This window comes from Acanthaster planci, linkage group LG07 (assembly GCF_054643075.1).
Source record: "Acanthaster planci isolate LZ-2023a linkage group LG07, COTS_SCS, whole genome shotgun sequence".
Lineage (NCBI taxonomy): Eukaryota > Metazoa > Echinodermata > Asteroidea > Valvatida > Acanthasteridae > Acanthaster > Acanthaster planci.
In genome coordinates this window covers 16,118,197-16,145,762 of record NC_141783.1, presented here as the reverse complement: position 1 = coordinate 16,145,762, position 27,566 = coordinate 16,118,197, and the positions used below count along the sequence as shown (strand labels likewise).

Here is a 27,566-nt window from a genome sequence, read left to right as displayed (position 1 = left end):
TTTACATGGGTTGTTGGGAGGTCTTGTCAACTCTAAAACTGAACATTTTTGTTACCCTCTCTCTACAGGTCTCTTGAGAGTTGTGTTCACTTTGAAGGAACTAGACATCAAATTCTTACAAAATAATTTGGCAGGAGGGCTTCTGTGCTGTCTCAAATTTGGAATGATTAGACTGAATGATTTAGACTGAAGAGGAAAACCAAACAGAATTCAGCGTGTCTATCATGGGCGTCAATCGGTGGGGGTTGGGGGACCGGTCCCCCCCCCACTTGAAAAAGTGTGGGGGGGATACTATATCAACCCCCCCCTTTTTTTTGAAAATCAAATGAAAATGTATACCTTGCAAAAGCATTTGTTAAAAAACTGGCTTAAGTAGCCAGAAATCATCTCAGATCACACCACAGAGCATCTGCACAACAAAATTTTCTGGAGCCCTTGAGCGGGCCCAAGATTCCACGCCGCTTCGCGTTTTGTTCTCGCATTTTTTCTGATCAGGGCTATGTCCCCCCTCCCACTTTCCACTTGATGTCTATAAATACTATTTGGAGGTTTTCTCTGATTCCTAATTATGGCAAGACTGCAAGAAGCTTTCAAATTCCAATCTGTGAAGTCATTTAAGATACAGGAGTCACAAAGTTCAATGAGAAAAAAAAATACCACTCATCAATGGGTTTAAAATGTGTATATTCGGGACTTGACCTTAGCAAAGTGTGATTCTAATTTAGTGACATGGCCGTAAAATTCATTAATATAATACAAAAAGCCGACAGGTATGCTGTGAAGGTTACAGGGAGAGAATTTTAAAGGAAAGAGGGGAAAGGGATAAAAAAAAGAGGTGGCCAGTGGGGCTGAAAAAAATCTGCTGCCCGATGAAAGAGATGGAGGGACAGGTGCTGCAACCACAAATCAGGGGGTGCAGGGCAGCCAATTGAGTGCCCATAATGAATTGACTAATTGCAGCAAGCCTTTGGAGGTCTCCATGTATTCCCTCTCACAGGCAACTAACGATAGCAGCTAACTCTAAGCTGCATATGGTACAAACATGGTAGTTACAAGGCAGAGTTTTAATGACTCAAGTCAGTGACTTGATTCAAGTCCAACTCAACTCACAATTTGTGGCAACTCAAGTTCCAATGGGTAAATGACTCGAGTCACTTAACAGAGCAAATGACTCAACTGGAGTGAGAGTTAATCAGACTCGGGTCCCAAAAATTAAGGTAAACGTCTTTGTGACAAAAATATATGCAGTGACTTACATGTGTTTGTACAGTGCCGGTTTATAATGTTCATGTCGTGTTATCATCATGAGTCAGATGTGGTGTGACCACATGTAGAAACCCAGAGGTAAATTTAAAAATGTCAAAAAAAAAGTGACTTTCTCTGTTGCTTTTATTTATCCTAATGTGTTCAAATATTTGTGACTCGAATTGACTCGAGCTAAACACTTGACTTGACTCTACATTTTGGCCTAATGGCTTCACTTGAGTCATTACGTTGCAATGAATCAACTCTACTCAAGTCACTACGTTGCTCGATTGAATGGAGTCACAAAAATTAGTGACTCTTTATAACTCTGTTACAAGGTAATTTTACACTGTGAATGGTACCAGGAAATTCTACACTGCAGTTCCAAGTTTGCTCCAATCTTGCTGTGGAATCAGTGATTCAATTCTCCCAATCCACCTCCTGTCGAATAAAGATGGAGTCAATTATGCCATCAGAAGTTTATGAACCTTGAAAAAAAAACTTTTTTCCCACAAGGAATATGAAGTAGCTGGGAATTTAATAGGGCTGATGAAAGCTAGGAGAGGTGAAGAAGGTGCCAGGATTGCCTTCCAATGTGAGGATATGGCATGTGATCAGACAGAAAAGACCTGTTAACTGCCCCACATTAATTGAATTTCGGATATGTGTCTTGTGGTGCCAGCCAATGCTAAACCTGGGCCCATCAAATGATCTGAGATAAGGGTGCCATTCGTCCCTGGGGTGGTTGGCCCACCATGACAGCTAAAATCTACTGAGCCTTGAAGCAGCTTTGTGAGGAAATCTTGGGAGGGCTGAATCAGTGAATGGATGGCTGATGGCGGGGCTGACAAAAGCCAGCCATAAATTGATTCTCCCCAAATCTTTACGACCTGTTAATGTGTCCCCTTTCTCTCCTAAAATCAGTTATAAGGTGCTACATTTATTGTCTTCACAGACTAAAGGGGTGATAATTGTGCACAGCAGATTGAAAAATTTAGTAATAATTGCATATGCATGTTTTTATGTGTATAGGCCCCCAAGAAGGAAAACTAGAGAAAATTTTCACTCGCCGAACAAACATTAATAAAAGTTTTTCTCGAAACAGAAGCCACTAAGTTGTCAGAGCCTTCAGCCACCACACACCAGTGTTAGTTACCTCTTCATCACTGTGGAAGTATGGGTATACTACTCCTGGTAGCTTAGCTCCGTCCTGGATGCACAAACTCTCCTCACACCCCCCTCTTTTTCTGTTTTAAGTTTTAAGGTTTCACTTTCATTTGCCACCAAAGAGCCTGTCGCTGAGGGGGCTTCTTTCGTGAGGGCAAAGGCTCTTTATAGGCGTTGTTGAAAAGGAGAATGAGAACAGTGGGCCGGATTAGTTTTTCTGTAATGAGATGTATTATCCTCTCCGAGTCAAGCAGGTAGTACACCGTGTGAAGAGGGAGCGAAAGAGAAACTAGGCGATATCATCCCTGAACTAATCTCATGTCGCTGCGAGCGATGACATATTCAGTTGTGCAACTGCACAATGCCCACGTGAGGCAGCCAAAACATAAGGTCAGAATTGGCATTGTTGCACACCATTGTGAAAATATCCACTTTATTTGATTGGAAAACATGGCAAGTCACACAACTCAATACAAAGAAAAGAAAAAGGACAAGAAGAAAAAAATCCTGGACGGTGGGAAATATCGTTAAACAGAAATCACATATAACGGCAGTTGAGGGTACCGTTTATGATCAGACAAGGAAACAATTAAAAAGGAACTTGTAACTGAAAAACTACCACAGTTGAAGTGAGAAATAACCTGTGTTTTAACCAAAAAGATATAAAGGAATGACATGGTATTAACTTGGAGACAACTTAATGGCTAATAAAATAAGCAATCATGGGTAGAGATTCCAAATTCCAAAGGGCAGGTTTGGAAAATTGGCCTCTGGAGGAGAAGTTCCACTCAAAAAAGAAAGGAAAAAAAGACATCCAATAACATACATGACCCTGTAGAACTTACACCATGGATGAAATGGCATTGAATGGTGCCATATTTGAACCAGGTGTCGTTGCCTGTCAGGTGATGGAGCGGGTATAGAACTGTCTGGTGCGTTATGGGTAACCCGGAGGACGTTGACATTGGACATGGCTCTCCAGTCTTTGACTGAGGGGTTAGAAGAGGGTATACTGGGATGGGTTTAGTGGTGGCCCCGCAGCACTGATTATGGGAAGGAAAAAAACCCACAAAATCCTCAACTTAAAACCACTGCCAACCAGATACCCTGGCCTACGTGTTAATTTCGGGACCACTCTTTTCAAATGGCTGGGTCTTAAACTGAGCGGACATGTACATACCAGTTATAGAAAAAACTCTCGAAGCAATTTAGAGAGTCTTGGAGGGCAGTAACTTACACATGTGTCAAGATAAATTATGTTCAACACCAACTGAAGAAAATCTCACTGACTCAAAAGTGGTTAAAGATCTTAAAAGAGTTTTAGAGATTTAAGAGAAGCAATCAGACTGGATGTGTGGAAAGCCAGGGAGTGGTTTTTTTAGTGGGCATACCTACTCTCTACTAGAAAGCCTTCTAGAAAAGATTTGAATATTGCTAAAAACCCATCCACCACTTCTTCTCTCTGAAGAACAAAACACACAAATACCACAAATTATATGTAATGAGAAATTACTGATATCAACCATTCATTTAACACTATATTTTAATAAAGAGAAACAACCCATTTCCACAATTTCCACACTTTCATGTTTAAATTTGGTCAACCCTCTGATTTAACATGTGGTTCTCATCTGCCAACTTGAAAAAGAAAGTGACACTATATAATTTCGGGGGGGGGGGCATTAGCGGAGGAAAAAGAAGTATTTTTGGAAGCACATTTCATCTTTTACCTATTTCTGAATGCTAAATACAACATGTACAAATGTGAACAAATGGAATGTAGCAACCACAGCCATCACATCATGACGGTTATCATGATTAACCCTAACAGTCCTCAATCCTTCACCTGTTGGAGGACTGAGGACTGTTAGGGTTGAACAAGGTTCAGCTTACCAAAACTGGTAAAATTTCCCATAGCCCTGATCGTCCAAGAAAGTAGAAAGGGTATTAATCTCATAATGTAAATAATGTGAAAGAGGAGATCAACCTAGCAGAGGTAGGAGATTTCAACACTCAGTCATGTCAGTAACTGCGTGGCATGATCATTTTGTAATAGGCCACCCCAGAAATTTGGTGGCACATTTCCTTTGAGGATTCAGAACCCTTGGGCATAGTCTGTGAGACACAGCATAGAATCTTTTGGGCAATTTGTACAGGTAGCCAGATTGAGGCAGGGATCCCCAGGACTTTGCTCTGAGATTTCACACAGTTGCATATTACCAGCGATTATACAGTCAAATAAATAGGTGGTGTGGGCTTAGCTAGGATAAACACCATCTCTAGCCTCCCACAATATTTGCACAAGCCATTTCAATTAGACAGCCATATATACACTGGGGCCTAGCCCCAAACCTATTAGAGAAACCCAGGGAGCGGTTGGTGGGCCCTGGCTGCAGGGCACTCCCCAGCCATGTGATCTGGACGGGGTGCCCTGATACTGGTAGAGGGTCTTGATGGTGCGAATCATTACCCCCCCCCTGGCCTGAAGCAGAGTGTGCTAGACTTGTCTCATGTCCCTGCAGACCAACCATGGATGTCTGGCTGGTTGAGTTGGGAGGGGGGGGGAATTCCAAAATCCTCAGCTTCGTTTGAGGTTTTTGACTCCATTTCCAAATACGTTGCTAATAGAAGTGAATGGAAATGCTCCCCATAATTTGGCTTCACATCAAACATTGCAATGTTTCTGAATACACAGAAAGTGGCACTGCACCGACCCAGAGAGCCTGCCAGAGGGTCTCAAACTCAGGTTATCGGGGCCTAAATTTACAAAATTGTAACCTAAAGCTGCAACCAGATTGCCGTCAATGGGGGAGACAATTACATGTACCTGTAACAAGAAAAAGAAGAATGCTTGCCCTGGCATCCCTGCCTGGTTTTCTCAGGCGCGGGGACCAAAAAGCAACGGAACAGGAAACTTTGTCCTCTGTTCTCTAACCTGTACATCTACTGCAACTCAACCATGTGTTAAAAATAACTGTCAAAGCACTTCTACATGTACATGTATATTACAGGTGTCACTGCTTAAACCATGTCGGCGATGGCAGATTTGGTGGAAGAGGGCAAGGGGTCATGTCCCCACCCCACCCCCCCAAAAAGGACCAAAACATGTTTAGTTTTTAAGAAACGAAGGGCAATTTTGGGGCTAGTTTTTTGTCTCCCGGCCCTGTAAAAAGGTCACAAAAATAAATTTCAAATATTTATGGTTTCTGCCCCCCAAAAAATGGTACTCCCTCCTAAAAATAAAAATAAATGGAGTTCTAGATACACCCTTGGTTAGAGAGAGTTTATATTCAGCATATGACTGAGCACAGATGGATTGAGATAAGAAGTAGGATCATCATTTCAGAAAAGGGGCACAAAGGTATCTGCGTATTCAGTTTTAGAAATGGTCAATTGACAAAATCCCCCAAAAAACCAAAAAAAACTCAATCAAGTAAACATCTGCCCAAACTAGTCCTAAGAAAAAGCAAAACATGTTGAAACAAATTCACAAGTTCAGGGGAAAATATAATGGACAATTCCACAAAAATCAGGACTTGGAACCCCACTCATCCTGTCCTAAATACCCTTGCACTTTTGGCACTCCGCTTGTGTTCAGGCGGTACAAGAGCCATCACACAGAATTTCCACGTTAGTTTTTAGTCTTCAACAGTGGCTGGATCCGGGGAACAACTGACAAAAGAGGACTTGAGACAAGTCTAGCCTACAAATCATACCCACCCACTTCCAGAATCTGTCAGATCAGGCTAAATTATATCAAAGGGTTTGGTTGCGGGCTAGTGTGTGCTAGGGTTGCACTTGGGTCGGCCGCTGAGTGACCAAACAGCACGAAGCAAACAGAGTTCCATGAATGGCCTGGGTACATGTCAAACAATTTTTAAAAATACTTCAGAAAGAACTGATATTTTAATTGTGGACCAGAGGCACTTAGGAGTCCTTAAATGACCAATGACTGAGACCGCAAGAGGAGAAAAGGCAATTTAACAAATGCAATAAAACCCCACTCACACCAGTGACACAATAACACTTGTTAAATTTCATATATGTACAAAACTCCTAAACATTCAATTCACCGTAGGAAAATTATCAACATGTGGGTACATGCATCAAGAGCAAAAGATGTTATTGAGCCAAAAAAGGACACACTTGCACTCTGCTCTTTTTCACACAGTTCACAGTGCATGCACCTGTATACTCAGCTTTGATACCCAAAATTCTAATTTTTGAAATGAAAAGTCAGTGACTCAGTGAATAACATCTGGATGGTTCTCACTGCAGAATCTTTTAAGGCCTAGACACTGAATCTCGAAACTTTTCCGAATATTTAAATACTAAACCTGATATGAACTCGCTTATAAAATCCGTAGATCTAGCACCTTTTCTCCGTACTTGAAACCAATGAAATACTCATTTTGAAAATCTGTCTAGTGCTTGGCAAGGTGTCAGCTTTAAAGGGCTCCCAAATTCAAATCAATGAGGTTAATTTCCCAGCAAATTGTTTTACGTGTGCTAACCAGGCAGGCTCCAGTACTCATAGACCAGCATTAACCTCTTATATGATAGGTTAACACCGGCCTGCGGTCATGGGTGGCTCTCGTAGCGCAGGTGGTCAATTAGAGGGGTTGGGCAACTTCAGGGTACTGGGCAGGCAAGCCGGGGGGAAATGGTGTGGTGCAAAGGTAGTGTGGGCCTGGGCTACGAGCAACTCCCACTCCTGAGAGGGGGGCCCTAGCTGCAGGGGTGAATTTCTGGAGGACGTTAAGCAGGAAAGGATTCACCTTACCATATTCATTGGTTTTCAATTTCACGGGCTTGTTTTTCTACAGTCTTAGCAAACATGAGACTAGAAGCTAAGAGTAAAATCAATAGTCCAACTACAAGTGATTTTTTTAAACTGCTGGGAGAACATATAAAGGCTTTCCAGAGATATACTGCAGTACACTACCTATAACGTAAGTTTTAAGGGGAATGTTAACCATCAGGTTTGGAATTCAGTGAAATGTCTGACAAACTATTTGTGCCTTAGTTCAAAGCATGACCAGTTTTGGCTTAGCCAAAATGGCCAATTACAATCAGTAAACTAGCTCAGCAAACACATTCATCCTACTTCTGTAACATTAACAGACACCAATTCTGGCTGTGAAGCGTTGCAACTGGTGACTAGTTCATGTTGCAGATGCTACATGTTCATGCAGATGTGCTACAGAGTAAGTGCTGCAAATTTGGTTATTTTACATTTTACACTCCAAGCAGCTCATCGGAACTGGCCTTGGATTGCTCCCAGCTCTTCCATGTCCCATTACCTCTCTTGACAGGAAACCCCAAACATAAACGCCTTGCCGATCACCAGCTGCTGAGCTGCCAAGGAAATTGCACGCCCCTGCAGGGGACAGCTAAGAGAGATGTGCTTACTTTACCCTGTGTTTGAGGAGGGAGATTGAAGGGGGGTATGGGTGAGAGAGAAAGGAACTAGGAAGGTGTAAAGTTTGGGCCTGGAGTAGTAAGAAGAGGGGTGCTCACTGATCGCTTCCTTGATGGTGATGAATTTGGCAGGAGGCCAGAATGAAGGGTTCATTCAACTTGGTGGGGCCTTACATACTGCAGCGAGGATTTAATAGGCATATGGTAAAAAGGCTTTTGGGATTAATTTGCCTGGCTACAGATGAGTTGACCAGTACAACCATAGTGTGGAGAAGTTAGATTTTTTAACCCCGGTAACATTGTCTGGAAAGGATGGGGAATAAGTAAGAGGCCAAAATAGGGCCAAGGTTAGATTCAGAATTGGCATATGGAGGAAATGTGTAAAAGAAGTTTCATAAATGTTATCCTCCCTTGATTGTGTGTTGATTGGACTCCCAAGTCTTTACCTTCAAGACATGACCTGTTCCCAATTTCTGCATTAAAAACCATTGATTATATCGCCCTGCAGTTTCCCTCCTCATCTTTTCTTAACTGGAAGTGTCACTTCCTCATCTTTTGCTACGCCCGGAAGCACTGTTGTGACAAAATAATCACTACGGACCACTTCAGCCCCTGAGCTAAAACAATTGTCCAATTAGTGAAGTTAACAACTTGACCTCCTGAAAGGGTTCTGAAAGTAGGTTAATAATTTCTACCCCCCCCCCAAAAAAAATCTGTGTCTTTTATTTTACATTAAGGATGAAAATATACACCAGGCTTTTCTCTGAGGAACATTTTTGTTGCCCTGGGCTAGAGGCCAAATGTTTGGCTTGCTGCAGAAATTTGTTTTTCTGTCCAGCGGGAGAGGGAATTCCTGCCACCATTTTTTGTGTTACAGCCATGTAGCTCTCACCATAGCTCTCACTAATTGATAGTGTTAAATTCTGCCCCGCAACAATGTCTGGGTGGCTGTTTTTCATCGCTGATGGGATTTAAGGTTTGTGGTTTGGCTAAATCAACTTTTAATACCAGTCTTTCTGATTAAACGAGTCTTTCTTTTTGCTACAGTCACAGTTTTTGCCTCCTGGTTCTTGGCAAACTGTGACTGACTGACTAAACTAGCAAAACCACTTTCCCACAGGTGTAACAAATGCTATTATATTTCAGACACACAGATCATTGTCATATTTGTCATTTTTGCCACTTTGTAGGAAAACTACAACTGTATAACGCCAACAGGTGTTTGTGTGTGCAGTGTGTAAATGTCCTCTACACGTGCACATGGTTGATCATGATATCTTTGAAATACGGCACAGCTGATGTGTCACAAAAATGTGTCTAAAATGCTGATACATTTGTTAATCTGAAGGAAGTGACATCATGAGAGAGAGAGAGACCTATTTTGAATAATGCAACAGCAGACCAAAACCCGGGGAGAAGGTTGTGACCCAATTTGTGCCACTTGGCAAGCACACATAATCATTGCAGTGACATCAACAGATGTGTCAATGTCAAGGTCAATTCTGGACTCTGACTTAAAGGACTTAATCAAAGCAACAAACTCGGATCTTTAAATCAGTTACATCAAACAAATCTTGAATGACTTTAAATTGTGAAATGGGAGAAACATACACCTCTTCACTAGTTCATAATAATGCATGCGTGTGCACAATGGCCTTGGTGGCAAGAAGTGTGAGTGGGCTATTGAAAATGTACAGGGGTGTGACTTCAATGATCATTTTCTCACAGGATTTTTGACTGAGAAAATCCCTTAAATCATTTAGTTTTTAATTTAAGTGGAATTTTTAGTGCTCTGTAAAAAATTTTTAAAATCACAATTTTTCCTGTGCGCACAAGATTGTCGTTTCTTCAATCATAAGCAACATAAACTACATCGTTTGTGTTCTTGGAGCCAATCTGCGCATTTGTAAAAACACGTACTGATGTTCAATCTACCTGCATGGTTTTTGTACCCATTTGATTTGCTGCTTTCTGCACTTGGGAAATCTGAAGAACCAGGTCTCTTTCTCTTTGAAATCTGCACTTTGTCTTGTACAACCCCAAACACAACAGGTGGATACCATTTCTTTCAGTAGTACTCCAAACTATGACCAAGTTCAATGATTAGCTATGTACATGCATGTACAGTATACATGTACATGTTTTTACAAAATGCACAGGTTGGTTCCAAGAACACTAACAATGAAATGATGATCTCGTGCACACAGGAAAAATTACGATTTTAAAATCTTTTAACAGAGAACTGAAAATTCCACTTAAATTAGAAACTAATAGCAAAAATGATTAAATGGGAGTTGCTCAAGAAAAAAAGGAACAAAGTCAGAAAACCTGAGAGAAAATGAATATCCAAGTCATACCCCTGTACATTTTCAATAGCCTGCTCACAATTCTTGCCGCCTAGTGGCCTGTAACCACTTCCCACAGCCAATAGATTGGAATACAGGCTTTCTACAGTGACAATGGCAGCAACAGCATTAGCTGCTCGGGCATCGGGAAATATTACCAAAACTCTGTGATCCCAAACAGCATAAAAAATTCGTGATAATGAAAAATCTGCTGAAATCGGTTATCAAACATGTTGAGTGACACTGCATGACAACATTTCATGCAGACTGTCAGAAAAGTTTGCTTAGCAAATTTATTTGCTGAGCAAAAAGAGAGCAGTGAGCCAGTTTCAACTATTACACCTTGCATGCACTTTGGCTGGCAACCTGTTTTTGCTGAGCATATATTTTAATATTCTATGCTAAGCAGGTGTCTGTGCTTCACGTACATTAGCCTAGCCCCTGGCAGGTCATTCAACCTCATCAATCCTCCAGCATAAAATAACCCTGACATTCCTGCGTGATTAGCAGATTCCAAAAATATCACTCCCTTAGCAGCATTAAAAAACTTCACATAAATAAAACAATTATCGTCCTGACAGATTGAGATGCGAACTCTGACTGAAGTCAAATCAATGGGGTAGGGACCGACAGGTCCGAGGAGGAACTTTTGCAATCAGGTCTGGCATTTGGGTTCAAATGGGTGGCTTTGCCAATATCATAAATTTGTGGGCCGATGACAGAGATACTATTGCCAGTAATTGCTCAGAGTCCAGGGATCCTGACCAGATCCTAGCAGCACTCATTACTGGCAGGAGAAATATTATTCTTGAAGAGAAAAGCTTTGGGTTAAATGCCTCGTGGTGAAAAGTGCCGAGACAGTTGGAGGGGGGGGGGGCACAGATAACATACTCACACAGTTAATTAAGCAAACAGATCAGCAGGTAAGCAAGCAAAAAACAACATCTGAAGGCCAAGCAGTCAACTTAAAATAAAGATTCAGTTGTCGTCACAGTTCCTGATGAAATTTTTGCTGGGCTGACTTTTTGAAAGAAAAACTTGTTTAGGGATACTTGAATTTCCACGTCTTTTTGAATATTAAACAAAACATTTTCAGATAATGTAGTGTAAACTTTTGGGGATGGAGGGGGGGAGATTAAATACTTGGTTTCAATTGTTTGTTTGTCTTCAACACGTGCACTGAAGAATGAAGAACACACATACTACATTCCCTCTTCCGCACTAAGAGCACGCACGGTAAGCACATCCCAGATACATGTGCCCTTAATTAACAACTATCATTTAAAAATCCTGTTCTGTAAACTGAAACAAAAATATCTCAGTGAAACATAAAACGACACAATGGAAGAAACCACCTCTCTCACTTTCCCCTTCCAAATATTATCCCTTCCCCATCACAAGTGAGGAAGAAAGCAGAGTCCATGTGTAGCCATTTCATCTGATCGCATAAAAAAATGGCCAAACCAGAGGCATATAGAGTGATGGAGAGAGGGGGGGCCAATGCCCCCATCATGTTGCTTTTTTAAGACATGGAAAGCTGCAGCATTTTAGAAATGGCTCTTTCACCTTTCCTAGGAGGATGGACGATGTTGGGATTAAAGATTGAGAAAAACATCCATTTTGTACCCCTCCCCCCACCAAAGATCTGGAAAAAAGTCATTTGGGCAAACTACACGTACATGTATGCAAGAATTTTAACAAGGTCGACCAACTGTTGACTTCTCACTTAAGTTTCAGGCCAACGTGAAGTTAAAATGTGTACTGCTGTTCAAAAACAAAAGGCTTTATCCATCACTGAAACACTCTCATCTTATGTAATAGATTTTCATAGACGAACTGAAGTACTGTTGGTCTAAGGTGTGTTCTTATTCCTCCATGGTTCCTTCTTGGTCACCTGTCACAGTCTATACTGGTGATCACTAGGCTGAGTCAGGGTCAGTGAGTAGAATACACCTGACCTACATTATGCCCGATCTACATGTATCTGTACGTGTACATGCACTAGTTTCAGCACATGATTACCCTTCACTGGTTGAGTAACTATGCACACTATTACTTTTGCTCAATGAATCAGCATAACACAGATTTTTCTGAGGGGTTTACCAGGACGGGTAAAATGTTAAAAGAAAAGGATTCGATTTCAGGACTTATTTTTGTCAGAAATGTTACTGGCATGTACATGTACATGTAAGTTTCCCTGTAAATTTAACCCTTGTATCACATAAAGTTGATGGCATTACAGCTTTGCGTCACTGTACAATATGGCTGCATTAACTTGAGCTTCACTGTTCCCAGTATGAGTCTGCTCATGCTGGAAAGTTACACACCAAGAAGGCAAGACAAATAAAATTCAGACTTGGAAAACTACAATGTACAAGAAGCCAAGCTCAAGGAAGACTACAGCTATGATAAGCTCTTGTTTGTTGATGCTGCTTAAGGTCTGAGGAGACCATTTCCTACCCTAATCCCTCCACCTCCAGAAGGCAATGATCAACGTCCTTGGCTGAATCATCATCTTCTCTACATCATCCTACTCCAGGCTAGGCTTTACCTCCCCATACAGCTCTGGACCTTCTTCAAAAAAAAAAAAAAATTACACACCACATCATGGTGGCCTGTTTATTTGACTGTACTTAAAGTGTAATCTTTCCATGATTTCAGTGTGGGGTGGTTAGATGGGCTTGAATTGAATCTGTCTGCCGGATGCGGTGCACAATGCAATGCATCAGGTGATGGCTTTGCATCACGTACAAACCCCTTTGCCAGCTCTGGTACAAAGACCTGACCCCTGACAACATTTTCAGTGCAACAGCTGGTGCAGTGCTCCCACATTCAGTAGCTGCTTCCTGGGAGGAAAGGGATATATCATGTGTTTCCATTCAAACAGCTTGAAAATTAAGGAGAGAGGATCTTGTAAGTCATAACAGGGACTGGATGCACGTGTATAATAGTGTGCTGGCCAACCGTTCAGCGGGCCTATGTCAGTATATCCAGTCGGTCAGCTCCACTGTACTACCTGAAGTGAGTCGATCCAAAGTCACCTACAAAAATCCATCAGCCTACAATAAATGAGCCAGACAGCCAGACATGGTCAGCCAGTAAAAACAGAAGACTTTGTAATTGAAGGAAGGGATGAGATACAAGAGGGAGGCAAGTTGGGGGGGCCAAGCAAGACATTGGAATAAACCAACCATTTAGCTGACCATGACCGACATATTTCTACCACCTTGAGCAGCAAAGACCTACTGTCAGCAGATCACAGCAAGTCAGAATGCATCCAAACTAAACCCAGCTGCTCCACAGAAGATCCATGCTCATGCCTCCAAGCCCAACTTGACCCAGTTCAATCAAAAGGTACTGAGAGAGGGACAAGAGAGAGGTAAGACAAGGGGTGGTCTCCTGCCATAGCCAAACACCAACAGGTCGGGGACAAACATTAGTTCAAAACAAAGAGCTGTTTCGGCCGGTGCCAGAAACAGCTCATAATACAAGCTTCAGAACAGACAAGCCACATATAGCCTGTACCGTAGTTCTGAGAAAGTGCGCGTTTTTATCATACAAAGCTAAACAATGCAGATAGCGGGAGACCCCAATAAAAAATGCCAAAACTCTTGCCGGCCCTATGCTGTTGGTTTCAACATGAGCAGCACATGGAGAATGAAAAAAAAAAGAAAGAAAGAATGAAACTCATGGGGTAAGAACTCTTTCTTGTAAAACCATTCAGTGTGTCAGCAGGCCTCCCCATACCAGGTGCTGCAGTGAACACTGGTCACCTTAGAACCCTTTTCAGTTGGGGCTGCTTGGTTGGGAGCTCTCAGCCGGAAGCTCAAGGTTAATCTGCCAGAACAAATAATTACTGAACTGCTTTCCCAGGGATATCCAGAGCAATTTCCGATTTGTCTGTTGATTTTTTTGGGCTTGCTCCTCTTTTCTGGATGGTTTTTTGCAGAGTTGTGTCTATTAATATTTTCCAGGAATGACAAATGCACATGGACATATTTTTTTCCTTTCTATCACATCTGTGAAATTGCAGAGTTCCCAGGTGTCGATAAATTGAGTTTAATGTTGTTTTCTGCACACTAGAAACAACCTGGTAAGCTCATCAATAAGATGGAGGGCATTAATCTGTTTGTCTGCAGTAGAGGCATTCCACAGTGATGCATGTTCAAGTCTACAGTAAAAAGAATGGAATCTGTCTGACCCTCTGACAAATTAGGCCACAGCCAAGTAATCATACTGAAGTTCTAAAAAAAAAGGACCAAAATTTTCCCAAATGAATTATCAGTTTTCGGGGAAGGGGGGTTTACAAGATGCTAGTTGGTCAGAAGACAAACTGAGACATGGAAACATAGAATATGAAATTTCTGTCAATGGTTATTACGTATCAAAAAAGGGGATCCTACCACCATCCTGTCTCTTCCTTCTTTAGAACTCATGATTTTTTCGCTTGAAAGGATTCTTTCTCTTTTGAAATAAAAATTTACACTTTACATGGTAAACTGTCACTGCAGCTATGATTGTTCCAGTGGACTGACCAAGGAACTGCCTTTCTGTATAGTGTACCGGTACATGCATCTGTGTACATGTACATTTTACAACGTACATGTAGCTACATCAAGAAAATGCATGGATCACTGGCAAGAATTTGCTGATTTAAGGGGTTGGAAGTCCAGGTGGAATAATTATGAGTGGTGGGTATCATTGGGACTCTTTCCATCCAGCCAAAAGCCATCATGGGAAAATTATATTGGTCGAAAGAGGAAGATCAAATTTGGGCCTGATTGCCAATTCATGAGTTTTACATCCAGGGCAAGTTGAAAGCAGCCTGGACAAGTTAGCTAACCGTCTCATGTTCCTGATGCAGAAAACAAAAGTTGGGGGGGGGAGGATGGAGGGAGCGAGGGGAAGTGAGAGTTATCCAGCAATCGCTGGCCGTATAATTCACAGCAGACGGCTGGTCTGGCAGACAAATCATGCAGGTCAGAGTACATTCTGTCTTGTCGTAATTTAAACACACGATGCATATGTACTGGTGGAGGGTGCCCCCTGGTTGGGGTGTAGGCCCGCAGGATTAAGGTGAAGGTGTATCTACGCATTTTCAGGCTGTTTTGGAAATTTGTTTTTCTTGTTATTACTTTTGGGTGTTTTTGAGAAGGACATTTTTGAGTAACAGACCTGTTAGCAATGGATAAGATGTTTGAGCTGAGAAAGGCAGGAAGTGATGCAGGAAACAGATGCTGTTAGTTTATGGCTACCTTGGCAAGTTGGCATTATTGCAGAAGCAAACTTGAAGAAAAGATGTGCTGAAAACACTCCAGGTGAACAACTGGGAATTACAGAAAGACAAAATTCCCAACCACACAACATTTTGTACAGTGTTATTTTTAATAAATTCGTAATGGCATAAACGAGTTGACAAGTTGAAAATTTGGGAATCAGTTAATCCAATGAAAAGTTGCAAAACTGAAGTTTGCAATGAGTTTATGATCCACTCTGTTGTCAGAGACCCACAATTTCATGAGATTCCAATGGGGCACTTAGGACTGCGCATCTATTTTCAGGAGGGGCACCAAAAGATGGCAAATTGGGCTTGTACATGCATACAGGTTGTGTATATTTGAAATGGCGGGTCACCCAGCCAGGGGCACCCAACCAGGGGCACCCAACCAGGGGCATGGACCTTTTGAGACACAGGTAGAGCTTTTGAGAGTAATCTTCATGTTAAATCAGATAATAAAGTTTGTGGACATGTATGTGGGGTGCAGAGGCAAAAGTGAATGTCCAGAAGAACTGACCAACAACCCCACCAAAACATTGCTGGAATGAATTGTTTGGGTTGTCTTCCATTTAGAACATTACCTTTATTGGAAGAAGACAAGTAAAAGTTGACATTTTGGCTCTGATTGACTGACTGCTGACATCACATGAAAGTCACAGATGGAGAAGCATTTAGGAGGTGCTGTGTTGAAGGGGGAAACCGAACCAGTGACAACACAGAAGCACATGATGGATTACGAGCCGAATCAGAGAGAGAGAGAGAGGCACACGCAGCAGGAAGACTGGGGCTGAGTGCACCTCTCTGTGGGGGAAAACTCCTTGGCCTGACAGAGCGCCTGAGAAGGGAATGGATGCCCCCGAACAAACCCTGCTCACCACAAAAAAGGTGTGAGAGGTATTGATGGATTAGTGGGGGCTATAATAGCGCCGTTTAAGTGCATTGTGGTAGGGGTCCAGAAGCCAGACCTCGGTGGAGTTGCCTGATGCTGTGGACCCATAGGGAGCAAAAGAGTCCAGGTCTGGTTTTTAGATCAGGGACTCTGACTCATATTTGAGCAACAAGGAGATGTCGTGACCCAGGAAAGGATCAGTGGAACGTGTACAAATTACCAGGGCAACGATGGCTTTTTCATTTTTTCTTTTACAGTTGTGGCTGAAAGTAGGAAGTGCTCTCTCTCAGGGGTTTTTTGGAAGGGGGAAAATGTCATTTCCTGAAGAACTGTCGACAATTCAAGAGAGATTTTGATTGATGGCTTGTGACAGAGGATCCCGTCCAATGGAACTGACAGCATCAACGGGCACTAGGTTTTGGTTATTGGTCTCCTGGCAGCCACCCATTGAATCCTGGGAAAACCTGTCGGACAACCTACAGGAGCTCCCTCGCCATCCAGTGTGGCTTACTGATGAGAATACCATACCTGGGGGCCAATACAGAAGAAATTAATCATACAAATGTAACATCATATAGTTGCTCCCTCAAGTCTTTAAATATCAATCACAGGGCTACTTTGTTCAAGTGATTTTAAGGGAGAAGATAAATCACCCCAAAGCGGAAACTTTTGGGGGTGTTAAACTGGGAAATGGAGACATCAGCAGGTCATGGGAACTGGTTACACATTTTCAGGTTTTTTGGGGTAAGGATCGGATGAAGACCAAAATGTCTAGGGTAAGATTTGTCTTTCCACTTGTTACAGCCTAACAATACAGATACTAATCTTTTGCCAGGAATCCCCAACATCTTTTGTAATAGTTAATTCGAAATGTAGCACCCCCGCCACATTTAAAACTGATTTCCACAAGTTCAACCAGTCTCAAATGCAACACTTGCTTTGAACTGTAAACAGAATGACAACAAACTCTAAAGGCACAATGAAGAGAATCCCAAATCCCAAATGAAAAAAAACATTTCCAACTGATCACATTTTGATTACAAAAAGGGAATAAAAAGTTCTGGAAAAGGTGAAACGCTTTCCTGTATAAAGTGAACAGTAGTTGTATAAAGCACATGTTGGCTTTCAAAATCACCCTTTTGGCTCTTTTCCCAAGTAAAAGCCAATCAAAAATTCCATTAAAACCAGGACTTTGGTTGAGCAAACCCAAATTGGAGTGCCACGCCTTCAATTTTCCACGTTAAGTGCCACGTAAAATGCAGTGACTGGCATTATATTACAGAAGGTCATACCCAATTGAATTCAATTAAATACATGTGGGTCAGATGCCAGGCTAAGGGAAACCCAAGCTTCAATTTCAGGAATTATTTCTTACCACACAGCAAATATGCCAGTGGGGATTTCCAAGTGCAGAGTAGCCTGTGCAAAGAAATTCCAATAAGGAATATTCAGACTTCAATGGTATTCTTATGAGAGGAATATTTTCATTTGCAGCTACCAAGTACCTTGATTGCAACTGACAGGGAATTTGTTGATTATGCTGGTACAACAGCACTGACGTCTAGATTTCATGGGATGTTTGAGGATGATGTTTCATTTGTACAGTTTATTGTATTAACTGTATGAAACATTTGGAAACAGCTTTTTGCCAACCACCTCCCCCCACACGTCCAAATGTTCCAGTCAATGTATTTTCTTGGGACCTTTCCACAATGTTTTAACTTCAAGGATTCCGTGTGGTACTTCTCAGTACAAAGCCTGAGTTTGTACTTCACCAACAACTCTTCCAATAACGGCAATAGACCCTTGTTCTGGCTACACACTGCTAAAGGTCTACATGATGCCCGGCTAGCATTTCTGAGGATTACACACAGACAGATTTTTTTTCATTGGACAGTCATATTAAAATTTACTTGAAGATCACCTTTCCTATACATCTAACCAACACTTGAGACCACTGAACTCCCGGATTCCACTCACATGGCAGCAGAGCCACTTAATGCTTGTAGTTTTCTCAGATAACATCAAATAACTGTGGAGTGCCCTGCTTCCGACAAACCTTTGACCCCAACTTAGCTTTTAGATGGAATGAAAAGTGACACTTAATATGGATTCTGGCAATGAAACCTGGGTGTTCAGAGACTCCTGTAAAACCGAGTGCCAAGTTCTGAAGCATAAAGTGCATACAAATTGGGGTTTTCAACCAGAGAAGCACTTGAAAATAAAGAGCTGGATTGTGGAGGTTGTCTGTCTGGCAAACTTCTAGAGGTACTATGTACACGATTGTACAGACAAGGGCCAAACTCTGTCATTCTTGGAGCAATAAAGATGATACAAACAAAGACTTCCCAACTTTTTCTATTACTGGATTTTTGTTTCTTGCAGGCTTAGATGGAAAATCTGATAAACACCAATTTTACAAAAAGTGAAGAAAACTAATCCATCTAAATTCTCAATATTTTCAGAACAATTAATTCTCTTTGAATGAAACTTTTAAGGGTTCTCAAGATGGAATGATGACGGAATGAACAGTTCCTATTTGTGTTCAAAGTAATAGGCTCTCTTTGTTTTTAAAGCTGATTTTCTTGAAACAATAGTGAGAAATCATCCAAAATGTGACACCTCTCCGTTTTCTATTAATACATTGTCTTGGATGAAGCAAGTTCAAAACCAACATCACTCTTGACTTGAGACTCTGTATCACGATAGGCAAAAGAAGGAATAACCCACCAGTGGTGTTAATTTACCAGACTGCAAATATCTTGCAGGGAAAAAAATTCACCTGAACTAACAAATTCTGTTCAAGGAGGGACGGGTCAAAAGTTAAGATGAAGATTAGCGTCCCAATGCCATCCAAACATTACTTTGCGGTGGGTCTCAAATTATTTCACCCTTCCTGTTCCTCCGAGCTCTGTTTCTACCGGCATACAGCCAACGTTATAAACAATAACCTAGAGATACAACTCGGGGAAAGTGCTGGCAAAAATCCCTCCCGAGTGAGCTAAGAAAGCAGAGGGGGGTTGACTTAAGCGGGCGAAGGAGTTTATTTAGACGTCTCCTGAGATGGAGGATTGAAAGGGGGTTCGGGCTGCATCTGCCAACACAATTCAAGATTTCAAAACAGTGGTGGTCTGCACCAAAGGACTGCATGGGATGGGAATGTACCAGGGCTGTGCAATTTTTTTTGGGGGGGATCTTTCTGGAGTGAAGGACCTTGGAGGCAGTGTCATCACTACAGCATGATGTCATGTCATTACCTGAAGCCTGCCCTCTGGTGACAACAACTAATGATAGGCAGACACATATCAACGCTTTTATGTACCACTTAGAAGAGAAGGGAAGGAGGATGAGTAGCTGATCTGATTCTTGGAGACTGAAGGCCTTTACAAAGAAGTTCAGACCAGCTTCTGTAGCATGGGACCTTTCTTGGAATCGGATCACAAGCATCAGGCAAGAAAATCAACAAGTTTTATGCACTACAAAACTTCACTAAGGCTAATGCCTGAAGAGTGCTCCTTGAAGCATCTATGTGTAACTGGCTAGGTTTAAGGTAATGACATGAAAAAACTGTGAACCCAGTGGAACAGAAAAACATTATAAGTAGATGTGACCAGCAGAGATTGAGCTTTACCCTTGATAGTGGGGACAGACATACCTTAAAACTGGAGAGCAGTAACAGTTATAGTCAGATGTCAAAATAGAAATACACTGTACGTAAACAAGCAAATTGAAATGACCTTGGTAACTTCTGTCAAATAAATGTGCACATGTACTTTTAATGTGACACTTCATAAGCACAGATGTGTCCTTTCTGCACATGTGCAGAAAGGATGCATTTTTCCCCTCCAGTTTATTAGACAGGTGCCCGTGCATAAATCAGAGGAGAACAAGAGCCCCTGAAAATAGGTCACTGGGTGCATGACTTGGTAACAGTTGTAGTTTTTTTCGCTCCCATCAAATTTAATACCAATGATTGATTTGGTATCACTCAGATGCCACGGAGCAGAAGCATATCAATGACCTTATCCCCAAAATGTTGGTAATTTATGTGACCAGACTTAAGGATGTCAACTGAAATTGACTTGTTGCATTGCCATGGTTGATGGCCTTTCTAAAGTGATTCTTGGCCCCAGTTTCGCCATGTAGGAGTAATCACATCTTACTGAAGCAGAAAAGTTCAACACATACTGGTAAGGGGAAAACTCACTGTTTCAGCAAAACACCACTGTCTCCTTCTCTATCTTTTTTACTCTGCTCCTAAAAACACATTCCTATAGTGTACAGAGGGGTAACATTTACCTTAGAGGCAAGTGAATAATTTTTACATGCCTCAAAGATTATTAACATTAAACCTATTAATTGAAAAGATTTGAATTAATAAAAAATAAATCAACAACATTCATTACAAACCATGGTGGGAAAATTAACGTTACAAAAAAAAGTTACGAATGTTGCAGACAGATGACAGATCACCGTACTCCAAAATGTAGAGGGTGAAAAGTTGAGAGACTGCCAAGGTCAAATTAAAATTTGCTATAGCATGGGCCTAGACAGTGTTCTGGGGTTGCAAATTCAAATCCCACTCTAAAATTCTTTTATTGCCCAGAAGACGTGACTCAGTCAGAAAACTTGCTTCAAAAAGTCTAGAAAATCAAATCTTTAAGTGTACTTTAATCTCATTTCCTCCTTAACTTTTCCACATTAAATCATTCCTTTCCAACTAAAACTTAGTTTGGACTCATTCACTGTACATGTCAGTTTTAATAACCACAACAATATGACTAGACCACATGTAATGTGAATGCCTATGTCTCACTGTGACATTACTGTAGAGGAAATACCATGTGGATTTTTTGTCTGTTGTGAGCTTCTGCAGTCTAAAATTAGCCGTGATTCACTCTCTCTGTCATTGATACCCTTGAAAGTGAGTGGATTCTTTTAAGAAAGCCCACGGACTTGTAGCATTCTTTCTGAGAACCTTAAAGACAACTTCGGTTGATCATCATAAATACAATCTGGTTTTTGTTTATAGTCTGTTTCTAAACTTGGTAGCTGAACAGCTGCAAATAGACTGGTTTGAATTTCCCAAGCAGGTTTCCCGGGCTCAAAATAGCAATCTATAAACAGCAAATCACAGCTCATTAGATCTGAACAAAGTAGAAACCTCTGAAAAAAACTGGGTGGGTCTAAAAATAAATGATAGGTGTATATAAATGCAAGGTATCACTAGCCACTATATCTGAATAATCAAACTAGATGTTTTCCAGGCCAATGGCTTTCCATCTAACAAAAGGCACCGCTGTAAACTACAACTGAAAACAAATTCAGGAAAGAGGTGTTTAATATTTCATGAGCATTTACTGGCCTGTAAGGAAGAGATACCTTTTTCAAAGCAAGTGTTTCGATTATTTATGGTGGCCCCGAAGGGACGTAAATATTCAAGACTAGTAATGAATATTTTCTGCAATGTTGTGACCTTATTTGTGACTAGTTGTGGTTATTTGTGCGGCATCATGATTTTTCCACAACTAGTCGTGAATAAATTTACGACAATTGAATAAATTCACAACTACATGTAATTGTCGTGAATGTTTCCCCAGTAACTTGAGGGGTTTGATATTTGCCCCACTGATAATGTCATCTAGTATCCAAAGCAAAAGCTTAATCATCATTATAGTCAGGGTCTTCAGCAGGGAGCCAGTCTAGGTTTGTGTTAGCATGAAGAGTCTGACCTGATAACCGATTTACAAAGGACCATACAGCAAGGATCAACGACGAAGCACATTTCTTGGATCAATGTCCTGCATCATGTGGCAAGTGCAACTTCCCACCATTTTGTAATAGCGCCATTTACACCCCAAGCTACTGGAAAAATATTCACAACTGGTCATGATATAATGCACATGATGAAAATATTCACAACTAATCAAAAAAAAAATCCACGACATCGCGAATATACTCACAAGTAGTCGTGAATGATTCATGATGTTGCACGAATACTCACAACTACTGTAATTGTGACTAAATTCACGACGTCGCACAAATAGACCTTTTCACTAATAAACTCATAATTATGCATGCGTGTGCACAAATGGCCTTGGCAGCAAGGAGGGTGAGCAGGCCATCTAAAATGAACAGGAATCCTTTTCAATCATTTTTGGTATAAAATAGCACGAAAGGAGACCGGCTTAAGTATAGCAATCTCGTGCTCACAGGAAAAATTACGACTGTAAAATCTTTTTTACAGAGAACTAAAAATTCTGCTTAGATCAGAACCTAATAGCAAAAAAAAACATTTGAAACCCTGACCTTCCCTAACCACACAGAATTCAACACCAGTAAAGTGTGTGAGTTTGTGGTACTGGGTTCTGGTAGCTTATTATCTGGTGTTTAATTATTATATGTGTGAATGGGAAATGTGGGCCTGCACATACCCTGTTGCATTTTGACTGAATGGGTACTGTGGCACTCTCACTTTTTACCATCAAGAATTTCAAATAAGTACTGTATTTTAAAGATTATGTAATGATAGAAAGCTTCCCATTGAAATGTAAGTACGTTAGGTAGTATGCAAAATTATGTAATAATTACCATAAGAAGGACAATCTTCCTTGTTTCTGACCACAATGCAGCATGATGGTGTGTGAATTTGTTTGAATAGGTACTGCCTGTCCAAACTCTTTGTACTGTGCAATAGGCCGTCTGTACCCAGTCAAACAAAATTACACAGGTAAAGACCTGTTGGAGTTTGTGTGATTGGGTACTGTTGCAGCAGGAGTACTACTGTTGAAGTCTGTGGGATTGGGTACTGTGAGGTAAGGGTGTTTTTCCAAGGTGCTGAAGTCTGTGTGATTGGGGGAAGGTTAGGTCCAGCAACCTTTGGGCGGTTACGGTTTTAAATTTTAATGGGATTTCCTGAAGAAAAAACTGAACATTAAGACAGAAAACCTGAGAGAAAATGATCAAAACTGCCCCCCTGTACATTTTCAATGGCCTGCTAACACTTCTTGCCGCCAAGGCCTTTTGTGAGCATCCATGCATAATTATGAATTTATTAGTAAAAAGGTCTATATTTACAACTAGTTGTGAATTTTTATGTCCCTTCAGGGCCATCATAATTGTATGGATCATCTGGAACAATTATTCTTATGCTTTGTCTCCGCAAAAGTTTTACTCACCTGTACCACAAAGATTGTTCTGTACGGTGACCGAAGCAATACACAAATTGTTCAATTCAGTGTCAAATTCAATGACCAATGATATAAAAGTTACATATCATCTTTGAATAACATTTCAAAAAATTTCTTCTTGTAGGTCTGGGATCTGAAGAAGGCAGATCCTCCTTCACTACCTCACTGCCAGAGGGTAAAACGGCAGTTCTTCCTGGGCTAAAATCAAGGTAAATGTGTCTGTAATTCCAGTGCCCAATTGTCATGAAATCTGTTATAAATGAGTCAATTCAGTTTCCAAAAAAAGAACACATTCAGGAAAATTATCTTTCAAGAAAGGGTTGGAAAATTGGGGCTTGACAGACTTTGGAGAGAAAGCACCCCAGCCACAACTAAACCCCATCCATGTCAAATGGGTAATTTTACCACCTGTGATCAAGGGAAAAATACTCCCAAGTCAAATGGATGAGTTCCTGCTCAAACGGGGGTACATGTATGTAATTCTCCTGCACATGTACATGTACCTTGCACATGTACCTTACACATGTACCATGACCAGTCCACGATACATGTCAACCAAAAGCCAAAAACCACACCAAGGTGTGTGGTTTGGAGCAATTTGAGCCAAGGACACGGAGGGAAACTCATCCAATGGGGTTGGGTCTCTCTGGTCAGGCAAGTCCAGTTAAACCCTCTGGAGTATAAATAAACATGTAATGGGCCCTGCACTTCCTATGACTTGTCTCTCCTTTGGCCAAGGTGCAGTTAACAGGTGATCCTAGAAGAGTGGGCATTTGCAGAGGTAATGGGGAGACTGCTGTGGTCAGGGAATTGTTTATTTTATCAGGCAGGAGAAAGTGGCTCTCTGCAGAACGGCTCTCTGTGATTCACTATTTGTGGTCCCTAATGATGTGTCTGGGGGAACAGGGGTATTTCAATAATGATGCTGAGGGTGGGTTTATGGTATTGGTGTGGATTTACTGGTAAGTCTAGCCCACCTAGCCCAAGGACAAATTGAATGAGCTTTGCTGGATCTTGGCCCTACCATATTTCCAAGTGGTCCCAGTCTCCAGTTGCAGCATCAAGACACTATTGGCAATTCATTAGAAGCTAATTGCCAAATTTGTTGTCCCAATTAATTTGGCTAATCATTTTTGACAGGAGAATTGGACAAATAACACAAGAATTGTTAGCCTACAGCCACAAAATACTGAACTGTCATTAAGTAGAATGATGGAGAGGCCAAAAATAAAGGCAAAACTACTCTGAAATGTATGTTATTTGTTTGCGAGGTCCATGTGCATTCTGAGCCTTGCAAAACAGCTAAGTACCAATATGGGGCCAATAACATTCACACTACATGTATATGCTATTCTCCACAATGCAACTTGTAATAAAATAAGTTCCTTGTGTTAAACTGATTTACTTAGAATTTTCAATAATGTACAAATGAGAAATGAATATCTACTGCCACCCTGTCACCTCATGGATTACAAGAACATGACTGAGCTACATTTATTCTAACATTGAAGGCTTTCAATCAAACAGAACTCTATTATTAACTTTAAAAGCATGTGGTATGGGCACACAGTGCTGGAACCTGGACTAGTAAAAACCAGAACTCTTCTGACTGTCCTGACGTCATGGAGTTTTATTGAGTAGTTTGGCCACTCTTTTTGAAGGAAGTTTGCCACTGCATCCATAGAGCATTTCTTTTCACTTAAAGGCCAAGAGTGAAACACTGCCTTAAGAGTGCATGAACTTCCACTCATTTTAAATAGCCACTTTATCCTGCCAGGTTTACTCACCAGTTTTAGGGTTGATGTAAAAGTCAGAGCGTCCTCTTAGAACCTAAATCAATATTTTAACAGCTGCATGCAAGACCCCAACCTCACCATCTTGAAAGAAATCTTTAGGACCTTTTGCCCATGTCAAATGGTAGATTTGAAATTGAATCCCCCATTTCAACCAGGGGGATTCTCTAAAATTCCCTAATTGCATACTCCACCAATCAAGTGCCCATAACTTTCAATCTCCGTTTCATTCATCTTCGGACCGTTTCAACTCTGTAACTTGGCATTGGTTGCACTTGCAGCCAGAGGCTTCCAATGCTCCCTCAAACAAGATTCTCACTTTGAACTATTCATAGGGAATCCCAGAGCCAATTACCTAGTGTCACAGATGTAAAATTACCTCTGCTGTAAGAAACCGAAAGAGGGGAAATGGGTGTGACCTTTGACCCAGGATCCCTGAGGCAGGAGCCATTCACCTGGGGAGGCTGAGACCTGGGGCAGCTAGAAGGGATGTTGAGTTGTTCACTTGGCACTGTAACAAATGAGATATCTAGCTGTGGATCATTTGCACTGGTTTTTTTTTTTTTTGCACACCACACAGGTACATGTAGGCCTTGCTCCCATCCAACACGCTCTCTACATGAAGCAATTCTTCCTTGACTGTAATGGACTGGAATGTAAAATTCTACATATGTATATTGAAAAATCAATTCAAGTGGGAGAGCTCTCTAGCATTTAAGAAAATATGACCCAATCAACTGACCAGAACTCCCACACTCCAAAACTCCTCTTTCAACAAACACTGGAACTAAAAAGAAGTCTCATCAGAGGCAAAGGTTACGCAGAGGAAAAAGAAAAAATCATCACACTCTGGCAAAGAGCTACACACAATGCACACAGGTGGGGGAAGGGTTCTGCTTCTCTCTGATCAGACCACATAAATAGTTCCAGGGCACACTGGCTTTTACAAATGCTCTGAAGGTATCGGATTGATGTCCTATTAAAAGCCTTCTTTAAATGAGCTTTTCTTGGGGTCATCAGCTCGTCTCACAGCACATGTTCCAATTGAGAAGAGAGTTGGCCCCCAAGGCTTTTTGTGCTTTTCTTTAAATCTAAGTGGAGATTGGAAAGAGGTGTAGGGATTCTCAAGGAGGGGGCAAGTGTGCTGTGGGAAGTGCAAAAATGTACTCCTCGAATGTATTTTTGTGGAAGTTTGCATCAGTCTCCCCCCCCCTTAAAAAGTGCATAACTGCTTATCAAATTGTCTAACAGAAGCGAGTTTTAGCAGAGAGTATTGAGACGTTTCATCCCTGCTACTCTTATGGTGAAGGCACAGACATTAACCCCAGGGAGATCTATAAATTGCCACAGTCAGGGAATTTTGGGTTTTTTGTGATCTCCAGTACCACTCACTTGTCAGCATAGTTATCTATACTGCTACATCAAGGGCAAGAAATATATCAGCATACCAAAGATGACCTCTTTTCTCCCTTCTAAAAAAAGGAAAAAAATATCATGACAGTTGTATTGGCTGCAGCGAAAAGTGCAGCTTAACACCAGACTGAGAAATTGAAAGGAAAAACACTCTGAGCTCGTCTTTTTGTGGCTTTCAAACAGTCAAGCAAAGTTTGACAACTGATTACAAAAGGCTTTTGAGCCTTGACCCACCAGCAAAGTCAAACAAGAAATCACAATGGCATCAGACAGGACCAAAGCTCTGCCGTTTGACAGCTCCAAGGACATGAATAGCCCATCTATCAGAAACTCTGGAGCCGCCAATGGGCTTTGTGGAAATCCCCTAACAAAAGATGTTGGACAATTACTGTGCAAAAGTCCCTGAGCACATATCGCCCCATCTGGAATCACCTGGAACAGTTGGGGGAAAAAAAAGAAGTTGAGGGCTCAAAGCAGCTTCTTTTGGAAGGTAAATACATTATGGCAATCTCTTACTTGTCACCTTTTGTTGTGCTTTGTTCTGGGAACAATAGGGTAAACAATAGCTGAGGTTGGGCACAAAGGCGTCTTATCACAGAAGCCAATGGAGTGGCTGGACAGGCTATTGCCAGCTTTTGTTGTCTGTTGTCCACTGGTTATTCAATCCATCCCATCAACCTATTGTTCACTGGGTGACAGCGTATAGCTGGGCGGTGTGCAATATATGGCAGTATTGTTGTGGGTTGAATCGTAGGAATTGTTGTGGGTAATATTAATCCCTCGGCTAACAAGTTCTTGTTGTCAGGGGTCATAATCTAGAGGAAT

General features: G+C 41.3%; 1 protein-coding gene across 7 annotated transcripts in view; it reads right to left on the bottom strand.

Annotated features, from left to right (window-relative positions):
* LOC110980221 (centromere protein P-like) overlaps positions 1–27,566 on the bottom strand; it is a 124,427-nt gene that overhangs the window by 70,194 nt on the left and 26,667 nt on the right. For 2 of the 7 annotated variants that reach the window (XM_087138643.1, XM_087138640.1), the window contains exon 3: positions 16,038–16,873. The exons of the other annotated variants lie outside the window; for them this stretch is intronic. The gene's annotated coding sequence lies outside the window, so the exon portion shown is untranslated. The remainder of the gene's footprint in view (positions 1–16,037; positions 16,874–27,566) is intronic. 7 annotated transcript variants of the gene reach the window in all.